The 27,078-nt window shown below is 47.7% G+C and overlaps 1 protein-coding gene across 1 annotated transcript in view; it reads left to right on the top strand.

The window, feature by feature from the left end:
• The first annotated feature begins 9,871 nt into the window (after window positions 1–9,871).
• The window catches only part of LOC142564047 (acetylcholinesterase-like), an 86,998-nt gene continuing 69,791 nt past the window's right edge, over window positions 9,872–27,078 (top strand). Inside the window, exon 1 of the mRNA XM_075674864.1 lies at window positions 9,872–9,910. The gene's annotated coding sequence lies outside the window, so the exon portion shown is untranslated. The remainder of the gene's footprint in view (window positions 9,911–27,078) is intronic.

Genomic DNA, 27,078 nt, shown 5'->3' on the forward strand with positions numbered 1-27,078 from the left:
TGGCATCGCACACATGCGCACCAGCAGTGGGCGCAAGCCGTTATCATGTCGCTGTGAGATGTACGATAGCGCACTGACGGACTGAGTTCGCTATAAATACCGACGCTCAACAAAAACTGGGGTTCACTGTTCACTGGCTGTGTCGGTGCTTCACTGCAGAAAGCACGGGACGATACACAGACCACTTATACTGGTTATCCTCGCCGAAGCGGCCTTTTTCGTCCCCAACCGCTCGGTCCGATAAAGCCGCCGCTGAAACTCCTGCACCAAACCATCCTTATTCACGGTGGCTTTCGCCCCGACGGGGACAATCTCGCACACCCCAGATCGGTCGCTCATAGTCCCCGACTTCTTACGGGCACTCCCAGCCGGAAAACTAGGCAATGTATCACTTCGAGGTGATGCTGCATTGCTCCCTACGCTGCCAAATCCTCTACAGACGCTAGCCACATATATGAACTTGCACGAAGTGCAAGTCGACCGCATTTTGGTCCCTGCTCTTATTGACACTCGGCTGCATTTATCTGTCATGAGCGCTGACCTTCTTAACTGCCTGAAGAAAACAATACCACCCGCCAGGAGGCCTATTGTACGTGTATCCGCCGGCAGAACACCTCCCCCAATTGGTATATGTGTCACCCGAGTTTCTTCGCCCATCACTCGACTATCGTTCTTTTCACCGTCATCGCCCACTCTCCCCACATAATTCTTCGCCTGTACTTCCTCTCCGCGCGTTCTTCTCTCATAGGCTGTTCAGCCAGTACTCTCAATCTTGACATACCTGCTCTGCATCCCGCTGAACCACACCACAGTCGCCTCGAATCCGTAGACTTCGTTCACTTGCCATGTACGGCACTGGCTTATGTTGACTTTGTGTCAGCGCCACTAGTGCCACATGGTCACTGCATCGCGCCTCCCATGCAAGTCGTTCGCCTTACAAATGGTAAGACAGTACTTCATACATTTTTTTTTACTATTACGGCGAATTGCGTCCGCTTTCCAGTGGTAAATTTTGGCTAGGCGACACAAGTACTTCCAGGCGCAATGTCTCTGGCTCAGCTTTACTCATTCGAGGCTCACACAGTAGCACCTATTGTAGTAGACGACAGTTCAACCGACCGTACTGTACCATCACAGCCCGCAACTTGTAATATCGCCGACTAACAGAAAATGAGTGTGCCCGACTTGCCATCCGAGCACGCTCATGAGCTCGGACCGCATGCTGTTTTGATTCCCCGATATTATGACTTTCACGATGGTCGTTTGGTTCGAACTACAACTGTTAGGCATCGCATAAATAACGGCGATTCATCACCGCTCGCATAGAGTGTCGCGGGTTTAGGGATAAGTTATTCACGAACAAGTTCGCAAAATGCTTGCCAAGGACAATTTTGAAACGTCGTGTACTCCATGGGCGTCACCTGTTGTATTGTTCAAAAAGAAAGGTGGCACATGGTGCTTTTGCGTCGAATATAAGCACCTTAACAAAGTTACAAAAAGATGTGTTTCCCTCACCTCACGTCGATGATGCTCTTGACTGCCTCCATGCTGCTCGATATTTCTTTTCTACTGATGTTTACTGCGGCTACTAGCAGAATGCCGTGGGCGATGTAGACCGCGAGGAGACCACTTTTGTAACACTGGACAGTCTTTATCAATTCAAACTGATGCTACTTGGTCTATGCAAAGCTCCGGTCACTTTTGAGCGCCATGATAGACTCGCTTCTTCAAGAATTCAAATAGTCCACATGCCTCTGCTACTTAGATGATGTTGTAGTATTCTTCCCAGCATTCGCGACACACCCCGAGTGCCTCTACGTAGTCCTGCTCGTTTTTCGTTGAGCCGTTCTGCAAGTCAACGCATCAATGTGCCACTTTGGCCGTCGCCAGATTACAATACTTGAACATCTAGTTGATGCCAATGGAACCCAACTGGACCCCGGTAAAATCCATGCTGTTACGCACTTCCCGGTACCGAAGTGCGTCAAGGATGTGCGCCGCTTCATCGGCTTTTCCTCGTACTTCCACCGCTTCGTGAAAAATTTTGCGGCCATATCACAACTAACTGGGCGTTTGAAGAAAGACGCCCCTTTCAAGTGGGGCGATAACAAGGCCTCTGCGTTTTGGCATCTAATCGACGTTCTCATAACGCCACCAATTCTGGACCACTTTCATTTTTCTGCACTTACCGAAGTCCGTACCGACCAGCGGCCACGAAATTTGCGCACTACTCGGGCAACGCCAGCGCGGCAACGAACGTGTTATCGCTTAGGCCAGGAGGCTTCCTTCAACCTCCGAGCGCAACTATTCCATCACTGAGCGTGACTATCTTGCCCTAGTTTAGGCGCTTGCGAAGTTCTGCCCATATTTATATGCCGAACCGTTTTCCGTTGTCAAAGTCTATGACGCCCTCGGCCGGTTGGGCTCACTGAAAGATTGACATCAGAGTTCGGCGGAAACCCGCAAGGTGGAGAGAATTAATAAAGCGAAAATGACACATCCACCCGTTCTTAGCAATTGCTACAAAGGAAACCCGTACGGATGCCTCGAAAGAAAAGTCTCGCAGTTGAAGAAAAATTCGTCCTGGTCCAGGTGTCGAACCCGGGACCACCGCCTTTCCGGGGCAGCCGCTCTACCATCTGAGCTAACGAGGCGGCTAGCGAATGGTAGGGCGAAGTTGAATTTGTCAACAACTCGAAGCAAAGGCAAGAGTTTGACATAATAGTTCGGCGGAGACTCGCAAGGTGGAGAGAAGTAATTAATAAAGGGAAAATCAGGCGTCCACCCGTTCGTTGCAATTGCTACAAAGAAAATCTATACGGGTTCCTCGAAAGAAAAGCCTCGCAGTTGAAGAAAAATTTTTCCTGGTCCGGGACTCGAACCCTGGATCACCGTCTGATTTTATCTTTATTCACTGAAGTATTCTACAGGACGACTTGGTCGCTAGGCGTTGCGCCAACAAGGACATTCCTATTCTAGCATCTACAAATCTGGCCATCTCCGCAATGACGTTGATTGCCTCTCTCACTACCCGGTCGGCGAGCCTGACGACGCCGATCGTAGCACCGCCAACGAAATTTTTTCTGTGCCTGCCTTCCCTAACATCGCCGATGAACAGTACCGGGACCTATCGCTGCGAGCCCTCATCGATCATCTGCACTATTCACCTACCGATGCCTCGATTCCCCTATAACGTTTCCAGGGGGACATACTGTACCGAAGGAACTTCCTCCCTGGCGGACCTGACCTCCTTGTCGTACCTAAACATCGACGAAGGACTCTGCTTTTTGAGATCCTTGACGCACCCACTGCAGGAAACCTTGGGGTATCTCACACGTACGACCGCGTCCGTTGGCCCGGTCTCGCTCCCTCCGTTCGACGCTATGTTGCTGCCTATGAGTCCTGCCAGCATTGGAAAACACTTTAAGTGCTACCTGCCGGTCATATCCAGCCAATAACAGTCCCTGCGGTACCGTGTTTTTGTGTTGGATTTGATTTCCTCGGCCATTTTCCCACGTCGTCCTCTGAAAAGAAATGGGTAGCCGTAGAAACGGATGGCTGGATGGCTGGATGACTGGATGGATGGATGGATGGATGGATGGATGGATGGATGGATGGATGGACGGACGGACGGACGGATGTTACGAGCGTCCCATTTGGAACGAGGCGGTGGGTTGCGCCACCAAGCTCTTGCTATTATACTGCCTAATACCCTACCTAGGTTAAACAATAATAAAGAGGGAAAAAAACTATGTACTACCCCACCCAAATTTTCCGATCCCCTATTTCGAACTGTGCTTTTGTACGTCTCCGTCTTTTGTCGTTTCCCTACTTTTCTTCCACCACTCCTCTAATTGCCTCTTACTAATGCCTATTGCGGACCTGTTTACTTTTCCACTGCTCTCGCTGAACCCAAGTGCTTCAAGGAGGCCAGTGGCGCCTAAATCAACAGCTGGGTAGACGTCTTCGCATGCTAATAAAACATGCTCCATAGTGTCCCAAGCTTTACCGCAGCAAGCACATGCTTCTTCTTCAGTCATATCTCGGTTTATAGGTGCGTGTTCTAAGGCATCCCGATCTCGCTTCAAAATGTAATGAGCTTCCCTTTGACTTATCATAAATTGTTTCTTTCCTGATTTCATTTTTTCCTCTTAAGTAGCTACTCATGACAGGTTTCTTTTCCATTGCCGCCACACATGAGATTATTTCAGCCTCTCTGACTTTCCGCTTGACCTTCTTTGTTGCTGTGTTGCCCACGCTACAGGCCGCATACTTGCTGGCAAGCTTACTAGTTCTTTTCCTCCACTGTGAATAAATGTTTTTCCTTTACAAATACCTGTACACTCTCCCAGCCCATTTACTTTCTTCCATATTCCTCGGCCGTTCGTCATACAGTTTTATTGCGAGCTTCCGTCACTTCAAAACTAGTCCAGCCCATATCACCCTGCACAGCTTCATTTGTCGTCTTCCCATGAGTGCCCAGTGCGAGGTGACCCACTCACCTTTGGTTCCCGTCGAGTCCTGATTGTACCCCTGATTTGAAGCAAACAACCGCATTAACAAACGGATTACGGCACACGATACACCATCACACGGGCTGTCCCGACCAGTTGCGCCACTGACGCCGCAGACTTACTCTTGCATGACATTATTTTGCTTCATGGCGCCCCATGACAGCTGCTTACCGATGATGGTCGTAACTTTTTGTCGAATGTTATCACCGATGTGGTGCATTTCTGCTCCAATCAACACAAGCTGACCACTTCGTATCATCCTTAAACCAATGGACTGACGGTGCGGTTGAAATCTAACAGATGCGTTGTCCATGTACGTTTAAAAGGACCACCATGACTGGAACATAGCGCTTTCTTGCGTCACATTTGCCTATAATCCTTGTCGTCATGACCGTCACCGGAGTTTCTTCATTCCATCTCTTGTACGGCCACGAACGAACCTTGCCCCTTGATACTGCACTTCTTCCTGCTGCGACCTCAACAAGCAAGTATGCGTGCGACACCATCGCACTGGCCGACCATGCACGCCAGCTTGCCCGTACTCGACTGGCGGCCTCGTATACCACTCGCCAGTGTATGTACTACGCCCGCCGCCGTGACGCACTGTTTTCGCCTGGTGCGCTCCGGCTTCTGTGGTCATCCGCTCGTGGTGTTGGACTTTCAGAGAAGTTCTTTTCCGTATACACGGGGCCTTACCACATGCTGCGCCAGGTTACGCCAGTGACCTATAAAATTGCTCCCATCACTCCTACCTCACTCTCTCCTATGGCATCCACGATATCGTGTACGTCAGCAGGCTCAAAGTTGAACTGCTTCCGAGTCCGGCCTTTAGTTGATTCGGTACGGCAGTGTAACCACCGGGGGCAGTACTACGGGCCATTATTTATGCTGTTGAAGAGGCCAATTGTGTGAAGACGACAACGTTTGCAGACTATAGCACGGGCTGTTGCCCTTTGGCCAAGTGCAGCGTAGTCATTTCTACATATACTGGTATACGGTTGCACCTCTGCGCCTGGCCACGTAACACTATAAAGGAAAATATCGGCTTTTCATGCCTACTACTAGATAAGATTTTAAATTATGCTTTCATCTCGGGAGTTTATTCAGAGCAGCTGCAGGTATTTGGAGAGACTGCAATTTTGAAAAGCGGCAATCCTAATGAGCTATCCTACTGTTATCATATTGCCATTCTTCATGTAAGAAAGCCTTGCTTGGAAAACTCATTGCAAAGGGAATAGTATCACGTTTTCGAAAAAGTGTATACTAACCCCAAAGTAACACAGTTTTAGGAAGCATCACTTTACCGCAAGGGCTGCGCATGAATTAAAAAATATAGTTAATGAAGCCCTCAACGATAATAATCTTGTGTTGCCAATTTTCCTTGAAATCAGAAAAAAAAGCATTCCACTCAAGACAACAGGACATCCCTCACGCAAACGGAGAGATTTCGGAGATTTCCAATATTATTCTTTCGCAGTTGTATTATAAACGGAACACCTTAGCTAAAAATTCGTGACAGGATATCCAGACTCCTATTAGTCACAACTGGCATCCCACGGGGATCAGTTTTGGGTGCCATATTTTTTTCCATCTTTATAAATCATTAACCGATATGTTATCCAGCGTGAGGAAGATCTGTGCGCAGACGATTCTGCAGTGCTTAAAAAACCACTTAATCAGCGCCAAAGTGCACATCAAATACTTAGCTACAATATACTTTAGAATAATTCAATGCAAATAACCTAGCTATAAACACCATAGAAACTAATCCTTTTTCGATGAAATATGCACTTTAAATATAAAAGGGACCAGCAGGAAAATGTCGAGACATACAATTACTTCAGCATAACTTATAACTTCTTTGCTGCACTGGCAGCCTCATATGGCTGAGCTCAGTAAAGACCTTGCTTTCGATTGTTGTACGGTAACTAAGACACTACAACATTTTCGAAGATACTTACTTGGTGCATTATACTTCACTGTGTCTCACTGGCATCTGATATACTGTAATCATGAGGTTTTACATACCAATCAACAGGCACCGTAAGTTAGCATTTGTTGGAGCTAGAATGTGGAACAAAAAGTAGTAGAGGTGGCAGGGCTCAACCTTAGTGAAGACAAGGGTCCACTCAATTGCAGGTGGCTCCAGATAACGTCATTATCAAGTGACTTTCCTTGACTACAACATACGAGTAACTGTATAGGTGGCCTGAAGAGCAGTGACGCCACACTATAAACAATGAATTTTAGACGGTAGTATTTCTTGCAGTGATAAAACGTTAAAGGCGGCGTGCTCACGAAAAGGAAATGGTCTTGCAAGTCACGTGCTTAGAGAATCTTTGAAGTATTTGTACTGCGAAATGGAAAGAAAAATGGGAATGTACTGCGAAATGGCTGCAACGCATTCGCTGCCTCCAGGAGCTTATCCTCGAGTAGCAATGTGGAGCGATAGAGCTTTAATCTACTTGAATGGCCCATCGTATTGCCTAAATAATTTGTTGGGGTTTCAAGAAAGTTGCGATATGACACATTGAACCACTCGAGCGTATTTATTTAGACTGAGCATACACGGCCACTTTAGGTCTCCATCTATTCCAATACTAAGGGCGTATTTATGTTGTCAGCGATTACGGACATAATCCCATTTGCATTACGTATAAACCTGCCACTTGTTCCAATGGTAGTTCGCAAAAATTCAACCAAGAAAAGTTTTAGTGTAGTCTTTATTTAGAAGGAGCGACGGTGTGCAGTCAGTCTATCCTGCAGTCTATAGTTAGCTCAAAGAGTTAATAGGATGCACTGCGAGCGAAATTTAAGTTCCACTCTATTCCAGCTGCCTTCAGCTGACACCGTAAAGAACAGATCTGCAAACTGGACGTGACATGGGATTACGTGCTGCTCCTGTTTGTGGCGGTAGCCAGCTGCAGCCGTGCCTACGACGTGGAGAAAATGACTCGCCTGGGGAGAGTCGGAGCAAGCCAGCTCGAGCTGCTGGGTCGAAAGCTCGAAGGGTACCGCAGCATCCCGTACTTGCAGCCACCCGTGGGCCGACTTCGATTTCTTCCACCAAAGCCCGTGAACCCTTGGGAGGGAACGCTGGACGCAAGGAGCAGGCGGACTGCCTGCCCGCAGGTAACCTTTAACTTTCTTTCGCTTCATTTCACGTCATTTCAGCATTATTTTTCACGACAGAAAAAGAATGCTAGGGCAAGAACAAAAAGGTGCAAAACAGCAGTTTGACTAGGTCCTTGTCCCTTTTCTTGGCAACAGGCACAGAGTCATACATATACTCAGAGTACCCATAATATACGTATACACACGCATACCAGAAATCTTCCTACTATAGGTTCCCAATGAGAGAGTGAGAAAGAGAAAACGAAGTGCGCACATATACACCAATAAAAAATCATAAGTACATATATAGCATTTTATTGAAACAGTGTTCTTGGAATATTCTTACAACATTCAGATTTCTGAAACTTGCTATTGTAACTCTTACAGCCACTCACGCAAGGCTACAATTTAGTAAAATAACATGCTTTCGTACAAAGGACCTTCATCAAAATATGTAAGCAAAATGCCGTCAAATAAAGCATTTCAATCAAATCGAAGAACCGCTTATGTCACCGGTGCCCCACACAAGCGCCGTATTCTGAAAGTTGTGCTGTCAAAGTACGCTGACAAATATGATTTAGGATTGAATCAATATTCTGTAAGGAGTTCAGTAACTTCGCTACGTGATATTATAATCTAGTGAATCTGTAATTTCTTCTTGAAAATGGCAGCAACCAAGGATACTTTTGCCTCATATTGTACGGTACATGTGTGGGAAAAGTTAATTTCTATAAATCTAAGAAAACTATGTTGTACAGAAGACTGTTTTTGCACTTTAAAACAAGGTTTGTTTCGTACAAGTGTTGTACGGGTATCACATTGAGGGAGCGAAATATCGCAGTTGTATTAGCATTGTAAGATGTATTCGTAATTTTGCGAACGGCTTCTTTCTCCAGGACTTGTAGTTTATGAAGATTCGTCTGAGAAGTGGTTCCCCATATGGAGGTCGCAATAATTTATATGAGGAGCAAAAAGGCTGTTGTAGTTTAAAAGTTTAATTTCAGAGGGTAAAACATGCCTGAATATGCATAGCATGCTATAAACCCTGGCCAAAGGCGTTAAAACTCGGGCGCCGTGATCATCCCACAATAAATGCTCATTAAAAACGACTCCCAAAATCTTCACTGTGCTAACAAGCTCTACCCTCTCAGCGCGAAGCTTTAACGTTATGTTCATATAAATTTTTTTCTGTGGTGGAGCAAACAGAATAGCTTTTGTTTTCGTAGTATTTATTTCCAAGGAGTTAATTTTTCTCCATTTAAGTAAACTGCTATTAACTTCACAACTCTGCACTAACCAAACGCCAACCCGCACGAAAAGAAATTAGAACTTAGACAGGTTTATATTAGGCGATTGAGCGTACATTCCTACGAAAAGCGAAAACAATATGTTACTCTGTATATATTCACACAGTGACATTCACACCTGAGCTTATATTGAAGGAATGACGAGATGCGGATGGCTACACCCTCTTGATTTCCACATAACCTCTGAGGGTGTCCTAAACATACGATGGGAAACAAAATAAATTTTTATTCACCAATGATAGCCACATTTCGGGCAGACAAATGAAGGAAAAATGTTGCCCGAGGGAAAAGAAAATTGATTCTATCTTATTATAATGTTTTTTCAAAGCTTCTAGCTTTAAAATGGATTCCTGACAAACAGGGATCTTGAACGAGGCCTTGTGTTGGGCTACGCGCTCTTCATATTGCATTTAATGTTTTTTTCAGCTCTGCCTTACTATGGCACTCAGGGAAGATTCTCAGTTAACTGTCCAATAAACTTGTGAATGAACTCGAGGTTTGCTATGTGTTATGAGGTACACATATCTCGAGAAATTGCTCGGTCCTTGTTTCTTCGGGTGGCGGGCCATTTTATTGCCGTGTAATACAGCATGTTCTCGCCGCGTTCTTTCGTGTACATTCCTTGCTTTTCTCATTAGTCTCTTGAAAATAAGCACGCCGAAGTTACCTGGTATGGCCCTTTCTTTCAGCAGCGGCGTTTTTGCTGTCAGCTTTGTTGTTATAGATAGGAGGGCATTCGTCGGGGCGAAAACTAGACGTCTTTATTACGAGCCAGCTATTACCATGGCCAGAAAAAGCTCTTGCCTGGCCGTATATACACGCGGGCTTCTTATCTTTTCTGAAGAGGCTCTCAGATACAGATACCCGAACATGTTATCTCGAAGACAAAGTTGACTCTTTAAATAGCTGCTACAGGACTCCCTCGATGACATTCTGGCCCTTTGGCGACAGTTTGTCGCTCCGGCTGCAGAGAAGGTGAGTGCGCAATTGATCCAGGAGCTATTGCGTTTTTTTACAGCGAACTTTTCACCCGCAGTACGCTTAAATAGTTTTGCCCTGCCTGTAATGATTTGTTCAGACACAAATATAGGCTATGCGGCGAGGCCTACAAGAACAAAACACTGGGTTTAAAAATATTGTTGGCGAATTCGAGAAAGAACTGCGCTAAATAAAAGCGCTATTAGATAAATATATCGCTAGGCGTAATTAAAAAAAAAGTTATGAAATTGCCGCCATCAGGGAGAATCAGGGAGTCCATAGACTTAAATTTTAAGGTGCACTAAACTCAGCTTTCATGTTCAGCTTTCCCTGAGACTATGTAGGAATGGTATCTGTGCAACACAGACCGTAGTTTTCAGGATGAGAGCTTCACTTGCTCGATAGTGTAGTTCATAAGAAACGTTTATTCAATGACGTTGTTAACTTCCTCAAACTGCACAGTGGGCTATGTGCGACGCCGTAGCGGTGGGTTCCGCATTATTTGAACTACTCAAATTCTTTTGGAGGGCACCCACAACACTGATAACGAGGGTTTCTGCATTCTGGCCAGGATTGCCGATGCCAAAACTGGAAATCGGACAGCCAACCTTGCGGTTAACAAGACAGCGCCACAGGACATGGGCCATTACGGCGAATTACAATAGATAGTGCCATTGAATTGAATCGAAATAAACTGCGCTTTGGTTTGGGGAGCCAAACACCCGATTTTTTTAAAAAGCACGCCATAGGTTGGTGGTGGAGTCAATATCGAAAGCCTGAGGCTTCCTTAACATGCTCATAAATCTCTATAAAAAGCGTTTTTGCATTTCCCCGTCATGCAAATGCTGCCACCGCAGCAAGGATCTAATATAAACTGAATTTCGCGGGCTACGTATGGACAGTATGCTGAGGAAAATCAAGAAAAAGGCTTTGATGGAAGTGCACGTAAAATTGTACAAGTCAGTACCTATTTAGTTTTTCGGCCCTGTAACATGCAGATAATGGGCGCTACGACCAGTGTTGCTATGCAAACGCAGAAGGATCGTAGGTCGAACAGTCGATGCTTCGATAGCCTTGACAGTATTGGAGATGAATGCCTTGCTACGCCTACAAAGATTACAAGTTTCGAAATAGCGATCAAAAGAATGCGTTCTCTATTTTCTTGTGGAAGGAGAAATATGGTGAGCAGTTTATATTATAAGCCTCCTTTCGTCACTTTAAACTCAGGAGATGTCTTGATCCTTTTCTGTGAAGTTTTTATGGTTGGTGCAACTAATATAAAAAAAATATGCCTATCGCGAAATATTCTCATTTATGCATAAAATTAGTTTCAACGTGCTTCTTGTTTTCCCGGGTTATTGGACTGTGGAATTCACTGGCCGATATTATTGCATTTCGCAAGCACCACTAAAATTTTTTTCATATGCTCACCAAGCCCTCTTAACAATAAAACGTCCTCACCGCAAGGAAAGAGCTTTTCTGAGTATTACTATTTTCATTAGTTTCTTTATTGTCTTACTTCATTACCTGCGCGTTGGCGAACTATAGTTAGAGTAATTGTTTGTCTCCCTAGAGTTAAATTTGTATCTTAAGATCCTTGTTTTGTAGTAGTAGTGGACGAATACCAACTTTTCCTTGTGCAAATAGAATACGAAAAGGAAATGTTGAATCTAGTACCCAATAAATAAACGCGGGCCATATACAATAGTTCAAAAAAGACAGAGATTGAGCCTCTGAAACTTTACAGCGTAGGTGTTAAAGGGACACTAAAGGCTAAAACTAAGTCGACGTGGACTGTTTAAATACCATTCCAGAAACCTCGCAACGCTTGTTTTGTGCCAAGGAAAAACTTAGTTTACGAGAAAAATCCATCGGAAGAGTGCGAATACTCTTTTCGAAATAGAAATATCCCGAAGCCCAACCGGTGGAGGGGTTACGTTGCATAAGCCAGCTACGCCATTTGCTGCCGTTGGTGAGTAAAACGGCGCCCGACAGAAGGCGGTACCGAGCCAAGACAGATGAAGTCAGAGTGGCCAATTCATTGCTGCAGCTGCTTTTTGGCCAAGTGGTGTAGACCGTTCTGGCATCCCACGACATCACATGGAAGTTGCATTCTCTGTTATTTGCAGTTTATGCGAGATTAGAGAGCCAGCAAAACCAGCGCAGCACAACGTGATAACTACTGAAACGCGAAAGAGTGGGCGGCGCGTAGTCGAGAGAAAACGAAACCGTCCGAACGCGCGCGTCGTTGTCGTTGTCAATTAGTTCTTTTGTCTAAACATGAACTAGACCTGGACAAGCAGCATCTTCTTTCGTGTTATTATACAATACAAACATGGTTTGTGCAACGAGTGGTTGAGTACTACTGAGAGAATTAAATTGAGGAGTGCTTTCGTCATCGGGCCAGAACTTGAATTTCCCGGGGAGTCTCTAACCATGTCATGCATTTACTTATATTTCTAGATTACTAAGGCTCTGGTCATGATACTAATGAAGCCTTAGAGATTCTCAAGCATTAATATGTCACTTTAGCTTTACTTAATATTTACCTTTAGGGTCCCTTTAAGGCTACTTTCCCGAATATAGTGTGCGCGTGTTGATAAAAAATCCGGAAGGTAGTGCAATGCAGGGTCGACCCACGGCGGAGGAGACGCAGGCGTTCAGCATTCTCTATACGTGGGCTGATTCCGGAGATAGTCAAATACCGGGCCCACCCGCGGCGTATGTGACGCAGGCGTTAAGTCCTCCCCATACGTGGGTTGATCCCTAAGATAGTGAAATACAGGGCCGGACCGTGGTGGAGGTGAAGTAGGCGTTAAGCACTCTCCATACGTGGGCCCATACCGAAGGTAATGCAATACAGGGCCGACCCCCGGTGGAGGTGAAACAGGCGTTGGGCACTCTCCATACGTGGGTCGATCCCCAAGATGGTGCAATACCGGCCCCACCCACGGCGGAGGTGAAGTAGGCGTTAAGCACTCTCCATACGCGGGCCGACCCCCGCAATAGTGCAATACAGGGCCGACCCGTGATGGAGGTGAAGCAGGCCTTAAGCCTTCTCCATACGTGGGCCGATCCCGAAGCCTGTGCAATACAGGGCCGACTCGCGGCGGAGGTGAAGCAGGCGTTAAGCACGCTCCACACGTGGGCCGATCCCGATGCCAGTGCAATGCAGGGCCGACCCGCGGCGGAGGTGAAGCAGGCGTTAAGCACGCTCCACACGTGGGCCGATCCCGAAGCCAGTGCAATACAGGGCCGACCCGCGGTGGAGGTGAAGCAGGCGTTAAGCACTCTCCATACGTGGGCCGATCCCGGAGCCAGTGCAGTACAGGGCCGACCCGCGGCGGAGGTGAAGCAGGCGTTAAGCACGCTCCACACGTGGGCCGATCCCGATGCCAGTGCAATGCAGGGCCGACCCGCGGTGGAGGTGAAGCAGGCGTTCAACACTTTCCACGCGAGGGCCGATCCCGAAGACAGTGCACTACAGGCCCGACCCGTGGCGGAGGTGAAGCAGGTGTTAAGCACTTTCCACACGTGGGCCGATCCCGAAGCCAGTACAATGCAGGGCCGACCTGCGGCGGAGGTGAAGCAGGCGTTAAGCACGCTCCACACGTCGGCCGATCCCGAAGCCAGTGCAATAGAGGGCCGACCCGCGGCGGAGGTGAAGAAGGCGTTAAGCACTCTCCACACGTGGGCTGATCCCGAAGCCATTGCAATACAGGGCCAACCCGCGGCGGAGGTGAAGCATCCGTTAAGCACTCTCCATACGATAGCCCATCCCGAAGCCAGTGCAATAGAGGGCCGACCCGCGGCGGAGGTGAAGCAGGCGTTAAGCACTCTCCATACGTGGGCCGATCCCCAAGACAGTGCAATACAGGGCGGACCCATGGTGGAGGTGAAGCAGGCCTTAACCACTTAAGCACTTACGCACGTAAGCACTTTCCATACGTGGGCCGGTACCGAAGTTAGTGCAATGCCGGGCCGACCCGCGGCGTCGGTGCAGTTCATCACTAAAGGGCGCGCATACACAGCTTGGCTGGTCATCATTCTTCATAGAGTGGAACGGCACTGATTTTTTTATTTATAAAATTATATCGCCCCTTTACCGCTTTCTATATGCCCAAGGTAGGTGAAGTGCGCGCGTCCCGCCGTTTCTACCAAACCTAGACAGAATAAAAGGAACCATCTCTTGAGACCTACTTCAAATTCATCTCCATTGTCTAACCTACAGCGTGGTTCATGCCATAGCATGTCCTTTTTTATAGTGACATGCCTAAAGAAGTCTGAGGCAAGGGGATTGTTGGGATGCTTCGGCGAACGCAAGAGTAAAGGTCCTTCCTTTGACATGAAACAAGAGATGGAACAAGGCGTGGCTACCTGCCGTGGTTGCTTAGTGACTATGGTGTTAGGCTGCTAAGCACGAAGTCACGGATTCAAATCCACGGCTATGAACTTAGACTTAGGTGCCCGTTAAAGAACCCCAGGCGGTCCAAATTTCTGGAGTCCTCCACTACGGCGTGTCTCATATTCAGAAAGCGGTTTTGGCACGTAAAACCCTATAATTTATTTTTTATTTTTCAGGCGTGGCTAGGACACTGGAGGCAATTGTTAGGTAGGTGACAACAGATGGCCTGACTTATGTTGTCTATGCTCGGTGGAAACAGTGGGACGCGTTCATATTATCTAATGGGGAGCATATGGAAAGGTATCAAGTGCCAGTGAATATTGTTCAAAATTAGAGATTGCAGACCATCCGTCTATCAGCAGTGAATAAACCCTATATGTATGTTTAAAGGGAAGCTGAAAGCTTTTCCAGAAAAAAATGAGTGAAGAGCAGTACGCCGTGGTTTTCAACCCTCTGAATTCGAATATCGCATCGAAATTGAGCGAAAGAAAGCGAAAAAATATTTTATTTCGACGAAAAGTGCAGCAGCAGACACGCCCAGCTCGCGCGCCTCGTTTCCGCCTGTGATTCGTCGGGCGCCTCGTGACGTCAACAATGGTGTTCGTCCGGACCGACTGCTGCCGCTACACACGAAGCACGGTGCAAAGTTGTTTGGTGGTGTTTTGCTGAGACGGTCATGGAAATTTTCGAGAGCTTGCGTTTCTCTGAGGAGTTCGGCATTAAGTCCAAACTCTACGACAGCGATTTTGCGCGCGACGGTGACGGGCGACGGCTTCGAGCGACAAAACGGGCCGTCGCTTGAACAAATGGCTCGGTGTTGTCGCTCGATCGCTCGTTTCTAGAAATCTAGAACTCGTCGCTCGTCGAGCGGAATGCTATGAGCGACTAGCCAATTGTGCGAAGCCGAAACTGGATGTACGTAACTCAAATACTACTGTTTGTCGCACGGAACGAGCAAGCTATTGAATTTTACACGTGCAAGAATAAGAACCTAGTGCAAGGCCTTCAGAAATATTTTATGCTCCTTCTTCAGTAAAGTACATCAACATAAATTGACCAAGCATGCATCACGCTAGTTTCGGCGCGTATATTGCTGCCCTCATACCGGGAAGTCGTCGCTCAAAGCCGTCGCTCGCGTGGAGTTTGGCTTGCAGACGACGAGTGAACACGACAGCCATCGCCTCGCTTGTAGCGCTGTCGCGTGCAAGATCACTTGTAAGGGGTTTATATTTGTACGTACTACACGTACGTACATACTTGTACATACTACATGTACGACCCGATTGCGAAGAGTCGGCCTTTCAAGAAGCAAAAAATGCTGGTGCAAGCACTGCTTTCCACGCGAATGAAGGCGAAGTGTTAGCATCAGCTTGTGTTGGAAATGTTCTTTGGCGAGTATGTCTAAGCTGCATTCAGCGTTCCAGTGAGTACGTTTCCGGGCAAACAACAGTAGTGTTATGTTCCTGCATGCCTCCTCGTAGAATGTAAGCGGTGATGCGATCTTCAGCATTTGTGCGCTGCCCCAAAGCTGTCGACAATCTACACAGACGGTTTAAACGCGGGAAAAGTTTACCGGCTGTTGTAGCACGTCTAGTATAGAACCTTCATCAGCGCGCCATCCGCACGCTACTCGTAACCGGCGAATTCCGTCGGATACGTGGGATGGTCGGTTTCTTATGTGTGCGAGAGAAGGAGGAGCGCAGCGTCTTGGCGTGAGCAGGCTTTCCAACACATGCAAACTTTACGCTTGCACTGCGTTATGGTAGCTGCATGCAGGCTGTTTCACAACACACGTGCGAATAGTAAATTCGCGGCGCTTGGCGATGAAACCTGCGTCAAGGGTGGGCGATAAACGTGCACCTTCCGTTCAACGTGATAACTATTTTTTTTAGGAAAACCAAAAGCACGCATTATTGATAAACTCCGGTAGTAATCGTAACGGAAGTGGTTAGAGCACAACACTGTTGTTCTTGAGCGCTTGAAGTTGTTTCGCTTCACAGCAGCCTCCCACTTAGCTGAAAGCATCTTGTCTTGCAGGAACTAATGGAACATCGGAACATCGTCGCGGCCGCTGGTGCTCGTGCAAGCGTAGGCTGCACGGAACGCCGGCATGATCGGCCTACAAGTTCAATTGATACTGCGCACGTCAACTACCACTCCTATATACACACAAATAAAGGAATGTAGAGTCGAGCGAAGCAGATTAGGACGGCACGCACGCAGAAATAAGCCCAGCCAGGCACGGTCGCGGAGACTGCGAAGGAGCGGAACACCAGTGTTGACGTCACTAAGCCGCGGTTTCCGGTCTCCGCTCCCATCGTCAGCGTCATCAGCAGCGCGCGGCGCTCGACAGGGGGCGCAGCTACAGCGAAATTTTAACCGACGATTGCGTCGCTCCTAAGCGAAAAATCCCCCCCCCCCCCCAAATTTTACCTTCATAGTTTAGAAGGTTCCCGCATCCGCATATGAGCGTTTTATTGAATTCGACAGACTCTTCAGCTTCCCTTTAAACCAGGAATATTAGTTTCTACATTATCAGGTACCGCACTTGTACTACCTAGTGCAAAAAGAATATAACTATCCGGGACAAAGGAGAAGTTTTGAACAAACTGTGGCTTATTATTACAGAAGTAAGTCACAAATAGCCTCTGAACAATTTCAGAGCACGGTTGCAAACAAGCTTTATAAGATGTAGTGGCGATTTTATGAGTATATCTTTCCAGAAAATGAGGTTATTTCCGATGAAAAGTCTAAAGTAGTGCGCGAAGAATTTGGTGAAAGCATTTTGGGCTGCTGACAGGCGTAAAAGGGACGGTTGCAAGGGAAACACCACAAGTTGTAGCATAGAAAATGAAACTGCTGCATGACTAGCTTTCCAAAAACATTAAATGCTACACTATGAGCAATAAATTGGTCCTGAATCCACGCTGAAAAGGTGGCTGGACAGCGAAGCTGTAAACGATACTTAGAATGATTACTCCTTGCGACGTAACTTGAAATTGTTTTCATGAGGACATCACACGCACTTTACCTAATTGCTATAGCCTAAGAGGTTTCAACGGCCTCTGCCGCTACTTCGTGCACCTGCAAAGAGTGGACCAGGGAGAATAGAAATACGCTAAACCACACCTGTGCCGCGCTTCGTTGGCTGGCGGCTCTTCCGGAGTCCCCATTATAGGTGGTCTTGCCGTAGCGATGTCACAACACAAATCATATGCTAGGCAGGTTCTTCTTTCACATACAAAATTGTAGGTATGTCACTCCCCGCTTCTTATGCTACGTTTGCCGCTGCCCGGTAACTGCAGCTTATGCAACCGTAATATTTATTTCGAAGCGCTTGCGGAGAACGCTAGGCGTGAAGGCAACCTTTCTGGTTGTTTTATCTTCCCCCCCCCCCCCGCACGGCTTGCGCAACCACTGCCGAGGATGCGCGCGCCATCTGGTGTTGCTGCAAGGAACCCAGCAACGCACGTGGCGGACACCTCCCGCTGATTCGTTCAGGTTTTGCCTGCGGACACTACAGACCCATTGGGAGGTAGACTCCCATATGTAGCTTCGCTGTAAAATCCAAAACTCGGATACCGCAATGCCCCCGCCCTCCCAACCGCCGTGGGCAGCTGCGCGCGCGCAATAAGGCACCTTAACAAAGGACGACAGCGAGAAGCGCACAGGACAGAACGCTAGATTTCAACTGTCTAGCGTTCTGTCCTGTGTTCTCGCTGTCGTCCAACGTCTTTTTAGCTCAAGTCGGTTGGCGCTGAGCCGGGCTCCCTCAAGGGCTGGAGAAGGAAGTTCCAACCTTTCCCTTCTTTATAAATAACCATTTCTATCTCTTTCAAGTCTTTCATAAGCACCAACTAAACCAACGGCTTTCCATATTTTTCTATTTACCTTGTATTGCTACCTATGCCTGTAAGGGATCCGGTTGTATCAATCTCCTCCCTGCTTTTTTTGTACCACTACTTTAAACGTATGTTGCTTATATCGACTGCTTACCGGATGATGTTTGCGTCCACTTTGATTTCAAGCGCTTCTGGAAGGTGTAGAGTACTTAAGGGCCTCATTATATGAATCGATTCGCATGCCATTAGGAGGTGTTGAGTGGTATCCGGATTTTCTGCTGCAGCATACACGTCTCATCTTGTTGCGAACAGTTGCCCCCGTATGTTTTTGTCCTTGGATAACCAGATCGAGGCTCAAATAGCAAGGCACTGCTGTTTGTGTTATCGTACAGACTTTCCATCTAACTTCTTTCTTCCCGTTACTGTAAATCTCCATGGTCTTCTTAGTTTCCATTTTCTTGCATCTGATTCGCTGTCTCTGTTTCTCTCATTTTCTTTCTGATGACTCCTGGTGTATCTACAGTTCCATTTACCTTGTGTATCGGTAGCAGCTATCTTGACCACTCTCTCCATTCTGTGTCAATGCTTTTCAGGTACAGATCTATGTTCCCGAGTCTTCCTTCACAAGAAATTTTAGTTTGGTCTGCGTTTCTCTTACTTCAAAAGAGGCCCAACCAGTGTCACTATGCATTGTCTAATTTATGGTTTTACGGTGGGCTGCCAAATCCAACTGGCCTACAGACATTTGGTTAACTTTCAACCGTGGAAAGGTATCCCATTTGAAGTACAGAATGGCATGTGCGAACTTTAGCGCTGGCACCATTAGTTCCTTCCAGATTACACGCACCACCTACAGTAAACTCTCAGTTATACGAACGTCGGTTTATCGAACAGTTCAGAATAACGAACTTTTAAGAAATCCCCGGCAGTTTTCTTATAGATTCTATGCAAAAATGTTTCACTTAAACGAATTTCGGAACAGTCAATATTTCAGTTTAACGAACTCGCTCAGAGGACCAAGGCTTATTTTACCGATGCCCGCCCTCATCACCGCCGCTCCAGCGGCAATGTAACGTCGCTGGCGCTGCAGCGCCCCTGGGGCAAAGCGGCGGCGCGGAAAACAAACGGCAACGAGGCATGGCCTCCGGGATCGCCAGCACAAAACGAAGAAGCATGTAATCTCGGAGGCTATGAACAAAGTAACATCGCTGGCGCTTACAACGCCGCTAGAGCAAAGCGGTGGTCTGTCACACCACAAACCACGTGGTGTGTGTTTTTTTCCCACCGGCTAGTCGTGGCACGGTCGTCGTCTCTTTCTTTCGAAGAAGAGGCGAAGAAGACGAAGAAGAGGCAACTGCCGAACCAGTTTCAAGCCCTATAACTCTAGCTGAGGTTGTAGGGTACATTGGAAAGTTGAGAGACTATGTCTCAATAGCAAGCTGTGCCAGAAGAAGTGTACAAAAACATTGACTCTTTGGACAGTTTTGTTGCTTCCTGTGCTTTAAAAGTACAAATGCAGAAGAAGATTAGATTTTTTTTTCTAAATGAGAAAGGCAGCATTATAACTGTTATGAACTTTGTACTGGTTGATATGTACAAATTCCATTTCACACATTTCTAACACTAAGGATGCCATGTCTTTTGCTCCATGAATTGCACTTCAAACTTTTGACTCTGTATGCCATATCTTATGTTGGTCTAGTGAATATTCTGTTTAGTGAACTTTCAGTTAAGTAAACTATTTCCTTCGGCTTGAAGTTCACTCAAGTGAGAGTTCACTGTGTTTGTTTTGGCGTCACAATGCTCTATGTTTCATTATTGGTGCATTCCGATTCCGCGTTATTTTCAGGTTATCTTGGTGGGTGCATGAATAAGTTTCTCATTCGTTTATGTGTACGCCGAGATATCTATATTGCTTGACTATCGGTATGACTTGCTGTTGAATTGAGACCATGTAATTACTCTTCCGTTCATTAAAGACCATTATTCCCGATTTCTCTGTGCTAGACTTGAAGCCTAGGTTTGTCGCTAGGTTGCCACAGATATTCGCAAGTGTCTGTATATATCTCTTGCATTGTCCGCTATGAGCACTATGTCGACCGCATACATCAGTCCGGCGGGCTTATGTTGCGCCATTTCGCCATTAGGCATGTAGGGTAAATCAAACCCTAATTCGCTGTTTTCCAGTCGTCTCTCTATGCCCTTACCATAAAGTGTGAACAATAGTCGGAGATGGACAACAACCTCGTTTCAGTCCTCGGAGAATTCCCGCCATTTCATTACCTTTTAGACCTTTCAATACGATGTGTAATCGGTTGTCTCTCTCCCCTCTCTCTCTCTCTCTCTCTCCCTCCCTCTCTCTCTCTCTCTCTATATATATATATATATATATATATATATATATTGAAATGGGGTTTATTGTAGCTCGTTCGAGGGATCGCAGGTAGCTCTAGATCACGAGTCCTAGCGCATCGCATCAACAACCCGCGCTCGTGTCTCGCGCCGCAGCGGTGGCAGTCGGCACAGTGCCACATGCATATTACCCACTACAACTACAGTGCCACATGCATATTACCCACTACAACTTCCCCCGGGGCGAAGAGGAGCCATCCTGGCGACCTAAGGCGATGATACGATAAGGGGGTCGTGGTACGGCTTCAGGCGGCTGACGTGAACAGTCTCGCGGCCACGGCGGCGTTTGTCCGAAGATGGCGTCACCGGTTCGACCACATAATTCACAGGCGAAGTACACGCGACGATCCGGTAAGGACCTTGATATTTCGGAGCAAGCTTTGGGCTAAGGTCTGGAGCTTGGAAGGGCAGCCGAAGCCAGACGTGAGAGTCCACGGCGAAGGACTGTGTGGGCTGATCGTTGTCGTGGCGATCTTTGTGGATTCCTTGGGTATCCGACGTGAACGAGCGAGCAAGTTGGCGGCACTCTTCAGCATGGCGAGCAACTTCGGAAAGAGGGGTGAATTCTGAGGCATCCGGGTGATATGGTAGTACGGTGTCGAGGGTAGTGGATGGTTCACGGCCATAAAGAAGGAAAAATGGTGAGAAGCCTGTGGTAGCCTGAACGGCGGTATTGTATGCGTACGTCACAAAAGGGAGGACATCGTCCCAATTGGAATGATCCGACGCAACATACATGGTGAGCATGTCCCCAAGGGTGCGGTTGAATCGTTCCTTTAGACCGTTAGTTTGTGGGTGATACGCCGTAGTGGTGCGGTGAATAGTGCGGCACGCGGCGAGGACCTCATTAATAACTTCGGACAAGAAGACACGGCCTCGGTCACTGAGCAGTTCTCGCGGTGCGCCGTGCCGTAAGACGAAATGCCGTAAGATGAATGCGGCGACGTCGCGAGCAGCAGCCGAAGCAAGTGCAGCAGTTTCAGCATATCTTGTCAGGTGGTCTACTTCGACAATTATCCAACGATTGCCGGAAGCACTGCATGGAAGAGGCCCATAAAGGTCGATGCCAACCCGATCAAAAGGACGTGCAGGACAAGGTAAAGGTTGCAGAGGGCCTGTCGTATGAGAAGATGTCTTGCGTCGCTGACAGGCTGCACATGACCGAATGTATTTGCGGACATAAGAATACATGCCGCGCCAGTAGTACCGCTGGCGGAGCCGCTCGTAGGTTTTCAGGACGCCAGCATGAGCTTGTTGTGGGTCTGCATGGAAATACGTGCATACGTCGGAACGCAAATGGCGAGGGATGACTAGCAGCCATTTGCGACCGTCGGGCTGATAGTTTCGGCGGTACAAGATGGCGTCCCGTAGCACGAAGTGGGTGGCTTGGCGACGAATGGCTGGAGGGCATGTAGACGTTGAAGAACTGCTAAGAATGTCAATAAGAGACACAATCCACGGATCTTTTCTCTGTTCAGACGGCATGTCACTAACGGCAAGCGTAGCAACCGGGCACTCTATGGGTGAAGGTGGCCTTTCGTCGGAGCGCATGGGCGCACGGGAGAGCGCATCTGCATCAGAATGTTGGCGCCCGGATCGATAAATGACGCGAATGTCAAATTCTTGGATCCGAAGAGCCCAACGTCCAAGACGCCCCGACGGGTCTTTCAGTGACGCAAGCCAGCAGAGCGCGTGGTGGTCTGTCACAACGTCGAACGGACGGCCATACAAGTAAGGGCGAAATTTGTTTAAGGCCCAAACTATAGCTAAGCATTCTTTTTCCGTGACAGAATAATTGGATTCCGCCTTCGTGAGAGCACGACTCGCATATGCAACCACATATTCTGGAAAGCCAGGCTTCCGTTGTGCAAGGACGGCCCCAAGACCAACACCGCTGGCGTCGGTATGAACTTCTGTCGGTGCACTCGGGTCGTAGTGGCGTAGAACAGCCGGTGAGGTAAGCCGACGGCGCAAAGTGGTGAAGGCTTGGTCACATGCCGGAGTCCAGTCGCGAAGGTCACCAGAGCCAGCCAGGAGCTTCGTCAGGGGAGCGATGATGCAGGCAAAATTGCGCACAAAGCGGCGAAAATAAGAGCAAAGACCGACGAAACTGCGGAGCTCTTTCACTGTAGTCGGCCGCGGAAATTCTGCGACAGCACGAAGTTTGTCAGGGTCGGGAAGGACGCCGTCTTTGGACACGACATGGCCAAGTATGGTCAGCTGGCGGGCTCCGAAGCGGCACTTTTTCAAGTTAAGTTGAAGGCCGGCGGTGGTAAGGCAAGTAAGGACTTCGCGTAGACGAGAGAGGTGAGTGGTGAAATCAGGGGAGAAAACTACCACGTCGTCTAAATAACACAAACACGTCTTCCATTTGAGGCCTCGTAGAAGATTGTCCATCATCCTTTCGAATGTCGCGGGTGCATTGCAGAGGCCGAATGGCATTACTGTAAACTCATACAGGCCATCAGGCGTAATAAAAGCTGTCTTCGAGCGGTCGGATTCAGCCACTGGCACTTGCCAATAGCCCGATCGCAAGTCCAAAGAAGAAAAGAATTCGGCACCATGAAGACAATCCAGGGCGTCATCTATGCGCGGTAGAGGATAGACATCTTTTCGTGTAATCTTGTTGAGGCGACGATAGTCCACACAGAAACGAATCGAGCCATCTTTTTTCTTAATGAGTACTACAGGAGATGACCAAGGGCTGCAGGATGGCTTGATAACACCACGTTCAAGCATGTCTTCAACTTGCTCGGCGATGACACGACACGACAATATATATATATCCCTCAGTAGCTCTACGAAATCCTCCTGTATCCTTTCGTGCTTAAGAATATCCCGTAACAGTTCCCTGTCGGTGTTGTCGCAGGCTCCTTTTAAATCTATACATGCTATCGATAAAGGTCTATAATGAGCTACAGAAATCTCTATATACTGAGCTAGTACAAACATATTATGCTCTAAACGTCTGCCTGGCCTGAACCCATTCTGTAGTTTCCCCAGTCGATCAGTTTTTCCACCCACTTCAACAGTTCTAACTTTATCGCATGCATTGTCACTCTATATATCAACTAGGTTACCGTAAGTGGCCTGTATTACCGCGTCTTATCGTTATCACCTTTGCACTTGTAGATGAGGCTCACCTTGCATTGACGCTATCCACCCGGACCTTTATCCTTTCTAATCACTTGCTCTATGGCACTAGTGAGCAGTGCCCCGCTCCTTGGACCCAGGGTTTTGATTAGAAGAGTTCGGATTTCATCAGCTCCCACAGCCGTGTTATTAGGGACATTTCTTCTTTTTTTCCACGAAAAGGGGTCTATGCAAAACTTTGATCTCTGGAGACTTCTTTCTTGTTGCTGGATATGTTTGAGTCTGAACTATGCTTTCTATTGTGCCGAAGCTATCCCTAAAGTGTCTCTGATGTACCGCAGTGCCTCGTCTGGTTCGAAGACGTTACCATATTCATCCCTTATTCATCCCTGGCGAATTTTCCGTTGGCGCATCAAGTGCTCTTGCATGCTTCAAATATCCTTTAGAGCGCTGCTCTTTAGAGCCAGTTCCTTGCGTTTAGCGTCGGAATACCTCAGCGGTACGCCGCGAGGCTGAAGTTAACGCGAGGAGGAAAGTGGAGGAGGACGATAGAGCGTAAGCGTGAGGCGGAAAGCAGAAGAAGAACGGAGGGGTGACGGCTTGCGCATGCGATGAGTTGCCGGCGGCCACGGCATTCGCAACCGCGTGGGCGATCTCATCTACGCTTTTGGAGCGGGAGGGGAGGGTGGATCGGGCAGGGGGCCGTGTGGTGGGGAGGGCTTCGCTCGTCCGCGGCTTTCGCTGATGAGGTCAGTTCGCAGTACCAGCGTGTGTGACGGGGATCATTGCTTCTGCAAGGGGCGATGGTGGGCAGCTACGAGTGAGGCTCAGTGCGGTGGTCCTCTGGGTGTTGTCATTGATGACACACTGGCACGACGAATGGCTGCTCTCGTCGTTGGTGGAACGTAAGCGTGATAAAAAAAAAAGAAATCGCAGTCAGGGAGTCTACGAACCGGGAAACCGGGAATTCTCCGGGAATTTCAATAGTCTGTAATTACTCAGGCAAAACTCAGGAAATGTGTGCTTCTATCAGGGAAATTTAGCTGTAATTTTATTGAAATGGAATGAAAGTCACGTCAATGCTGGCTCCATTAACAGAGGAATCGCTACGAATCCTCACTGACGCCGTATCATCGGCTCGAGCTGTTGCCAGAGTACAGGTGACGGCCGATTTTCCAGACGATCAAGTTTTCGGACGTGTCCACTATTTTGTACGGCTTCGCCGCACCAACAAGCACCCCATAGAATCAGTGTATAAGAATGCCTGAAATTTAGGATCCAAGAACACTTCGCCGTCCGATATGTCGGACTTTTTGCTCTGGCTGCAGATCCGAAATGGCATTAATAAAAGCCACCACCACCGCCATTTTGATAGTGTCGCCGCCTCGAACCGGCGCTCTCGCACGCAGATCCACTGGCAGCCGTAGCTACCACCGCGGCAACGCAAGACCTAGCTGCTTCTATGTTCGCTATTAAGGTTCTTGCCGTGCGGTTCCGTGGTTTTCATTGAAATAATTTGCCACTCTCAGTAAGGGCACAGACTGCGCCTTTGTAATACACGCGATTGGCGTCGACGCTAGGAAAGCAAAGCGCGTTTCGTAGTGCCCGTTTCCGAAAGTACGCTTCGCCTCAGTACAGCAGTGGTACGGGGAGACGCGTACGCAACGTATTGCGTGAAGCTTAACAAGCGCGGGAAGCGGCAATTGTCACGGGACACAGTACGTATTCCTTAATTATGCAAGCGTGCGCCCCCGTCTCCTATAACAGTACGAGCACCGATATGCCTCATAAGTGTGCTGGCAGGCCTTAACAGCTTTTTTCGGACGTGCCTGTGGCAATTCGAGCCCTTAAGGGCAGCTAAACAGATTAATTCATTTTTTTTCCCACTGTCCGATTTTTTGGACGTTTTGGCGGCCCCTAGGGAGTCGAAAAAATCAGACGTTTACTGTACAACTGACCAAGAGGATGCTTCAAACGGTCCGTGGAGCGAACGCTTGGCGGAAGGAGGAAGAGAACTGAAAGGACTGGCGCATTGAGGAATGAACGGGAAAGGAAGCATACCGCCGCATTTTTGAAGGAGTTTGAGCTCGTAAAAACAACGTGTTGACTCACGCCGAGATGCAGGTGCCCCTCATCCAAACCAAAATAATCTCTTTAAAGCAGTTAAACCCAACACTGATATGTATTGTACGGGTTGAGAGTATGTCAGGACAGTTGAGGTTGACTTTCCAGCTGCTGAGATGGAATCTTAGTGGTGACAAAGTTCTGGCCTCACACCCATGAGTTTGCTATCAGTTGATAGAAATAGCTCACATTGGAAAATGTTTACTACTGCATGCATCTCCTTTTCATTTGTATTTAAAAATGTTCGACTCGATTTGGAACAGGTTTCACATTTTTTTTCGTATATATTTTATTCGCTGTGCATTTCAGTAACACCTTCCTTCTGTTTTTGAATAAAATTGATATGACTCCTTAATATTCAAACTGGATTGAGTCATTTTTTTGTTTCAACATCCTTACTAGAGTGTAACAGCATGGGACAACATGGTGTCAGCCCATCTCCACATAAAACACAGTTCTGTTTCATTCAATAAATTTTGCATACGTCCTCAGGGAAAACCTGGAAAACTCAGGAAATTTTGAAATGTCAACTTGGTAAACACCCTGCTTAGCGCCGTGCAAGACGCGCTGTGCAACGACGATGGCTACAATATGGTACCAGTATAGCGCGCGTCATCTGTAGGGAAAGAAAGCGCTGAATGAGCAGAGGCCTGTCTGCGGTGGCTACTGCAAATCGAGCCCACGCCTCACCCACGCACTGTCTTTCGCGATCTAGCGATTGGCGAGGCAATCGAACCGCATTGGGCTCCGTTTGCAATGTACTGCACCAGACAGATTGTCCGCGGCTGCCACGCTACTCACGGTGTTCTCTTCCTTATATAAGCCGTGTACCTATATAATCGTAATACAAAACATTGACACGCGAAATGAAAACACATCTCGAACATCACTCAAATTTCGCAATAGGTAGTATCGTAATCGTCGTTGATATTTTTTTCTTTTGTGCGCCTTTGTCTGTTTTGCGAATGTTGTGCATCCAACGTTCACCTGTGCATTTAATATTTTTCCTCCACGAGTTCAAGCGCCAGCCCTCTATTTTCTCGTTACTTATTCAATTTAAGGAGTACCACTTCTTTGTGTAATCCCAACTTTTATTGCTGTAGCAATTATATGGACACCCCAGGGGCATTTCCGCCGTAGGCGTCGCCGTGAGCTTCCGTATAAATTCCACGCGCGATAATATCTTCACCGCGCGCCCTGTGCTGTATGTGCGAGTGAAAGCGTGCGATGCTGAGTTGGCGACAGCGGCTCAATCGCGCGCACGCAACGTCGGAAAGCGGGGACGTATC

The sequence above is a fragment of the Dermacentor variabilis genome, chromosome 11 (assembly GCF_050947875.1).
Source record: "Dermacentor variabilis isolate Ectoservices chromosome 11, ASM5094787v1, whole genome shotgun sequence".
Classification (NCBI taxonomy): Eukaryota; Metazoa; Arthropoda; class Arachnida; order Ixodida; family Ixodidae; genus Dermacentor; species Dermacentor variabilis.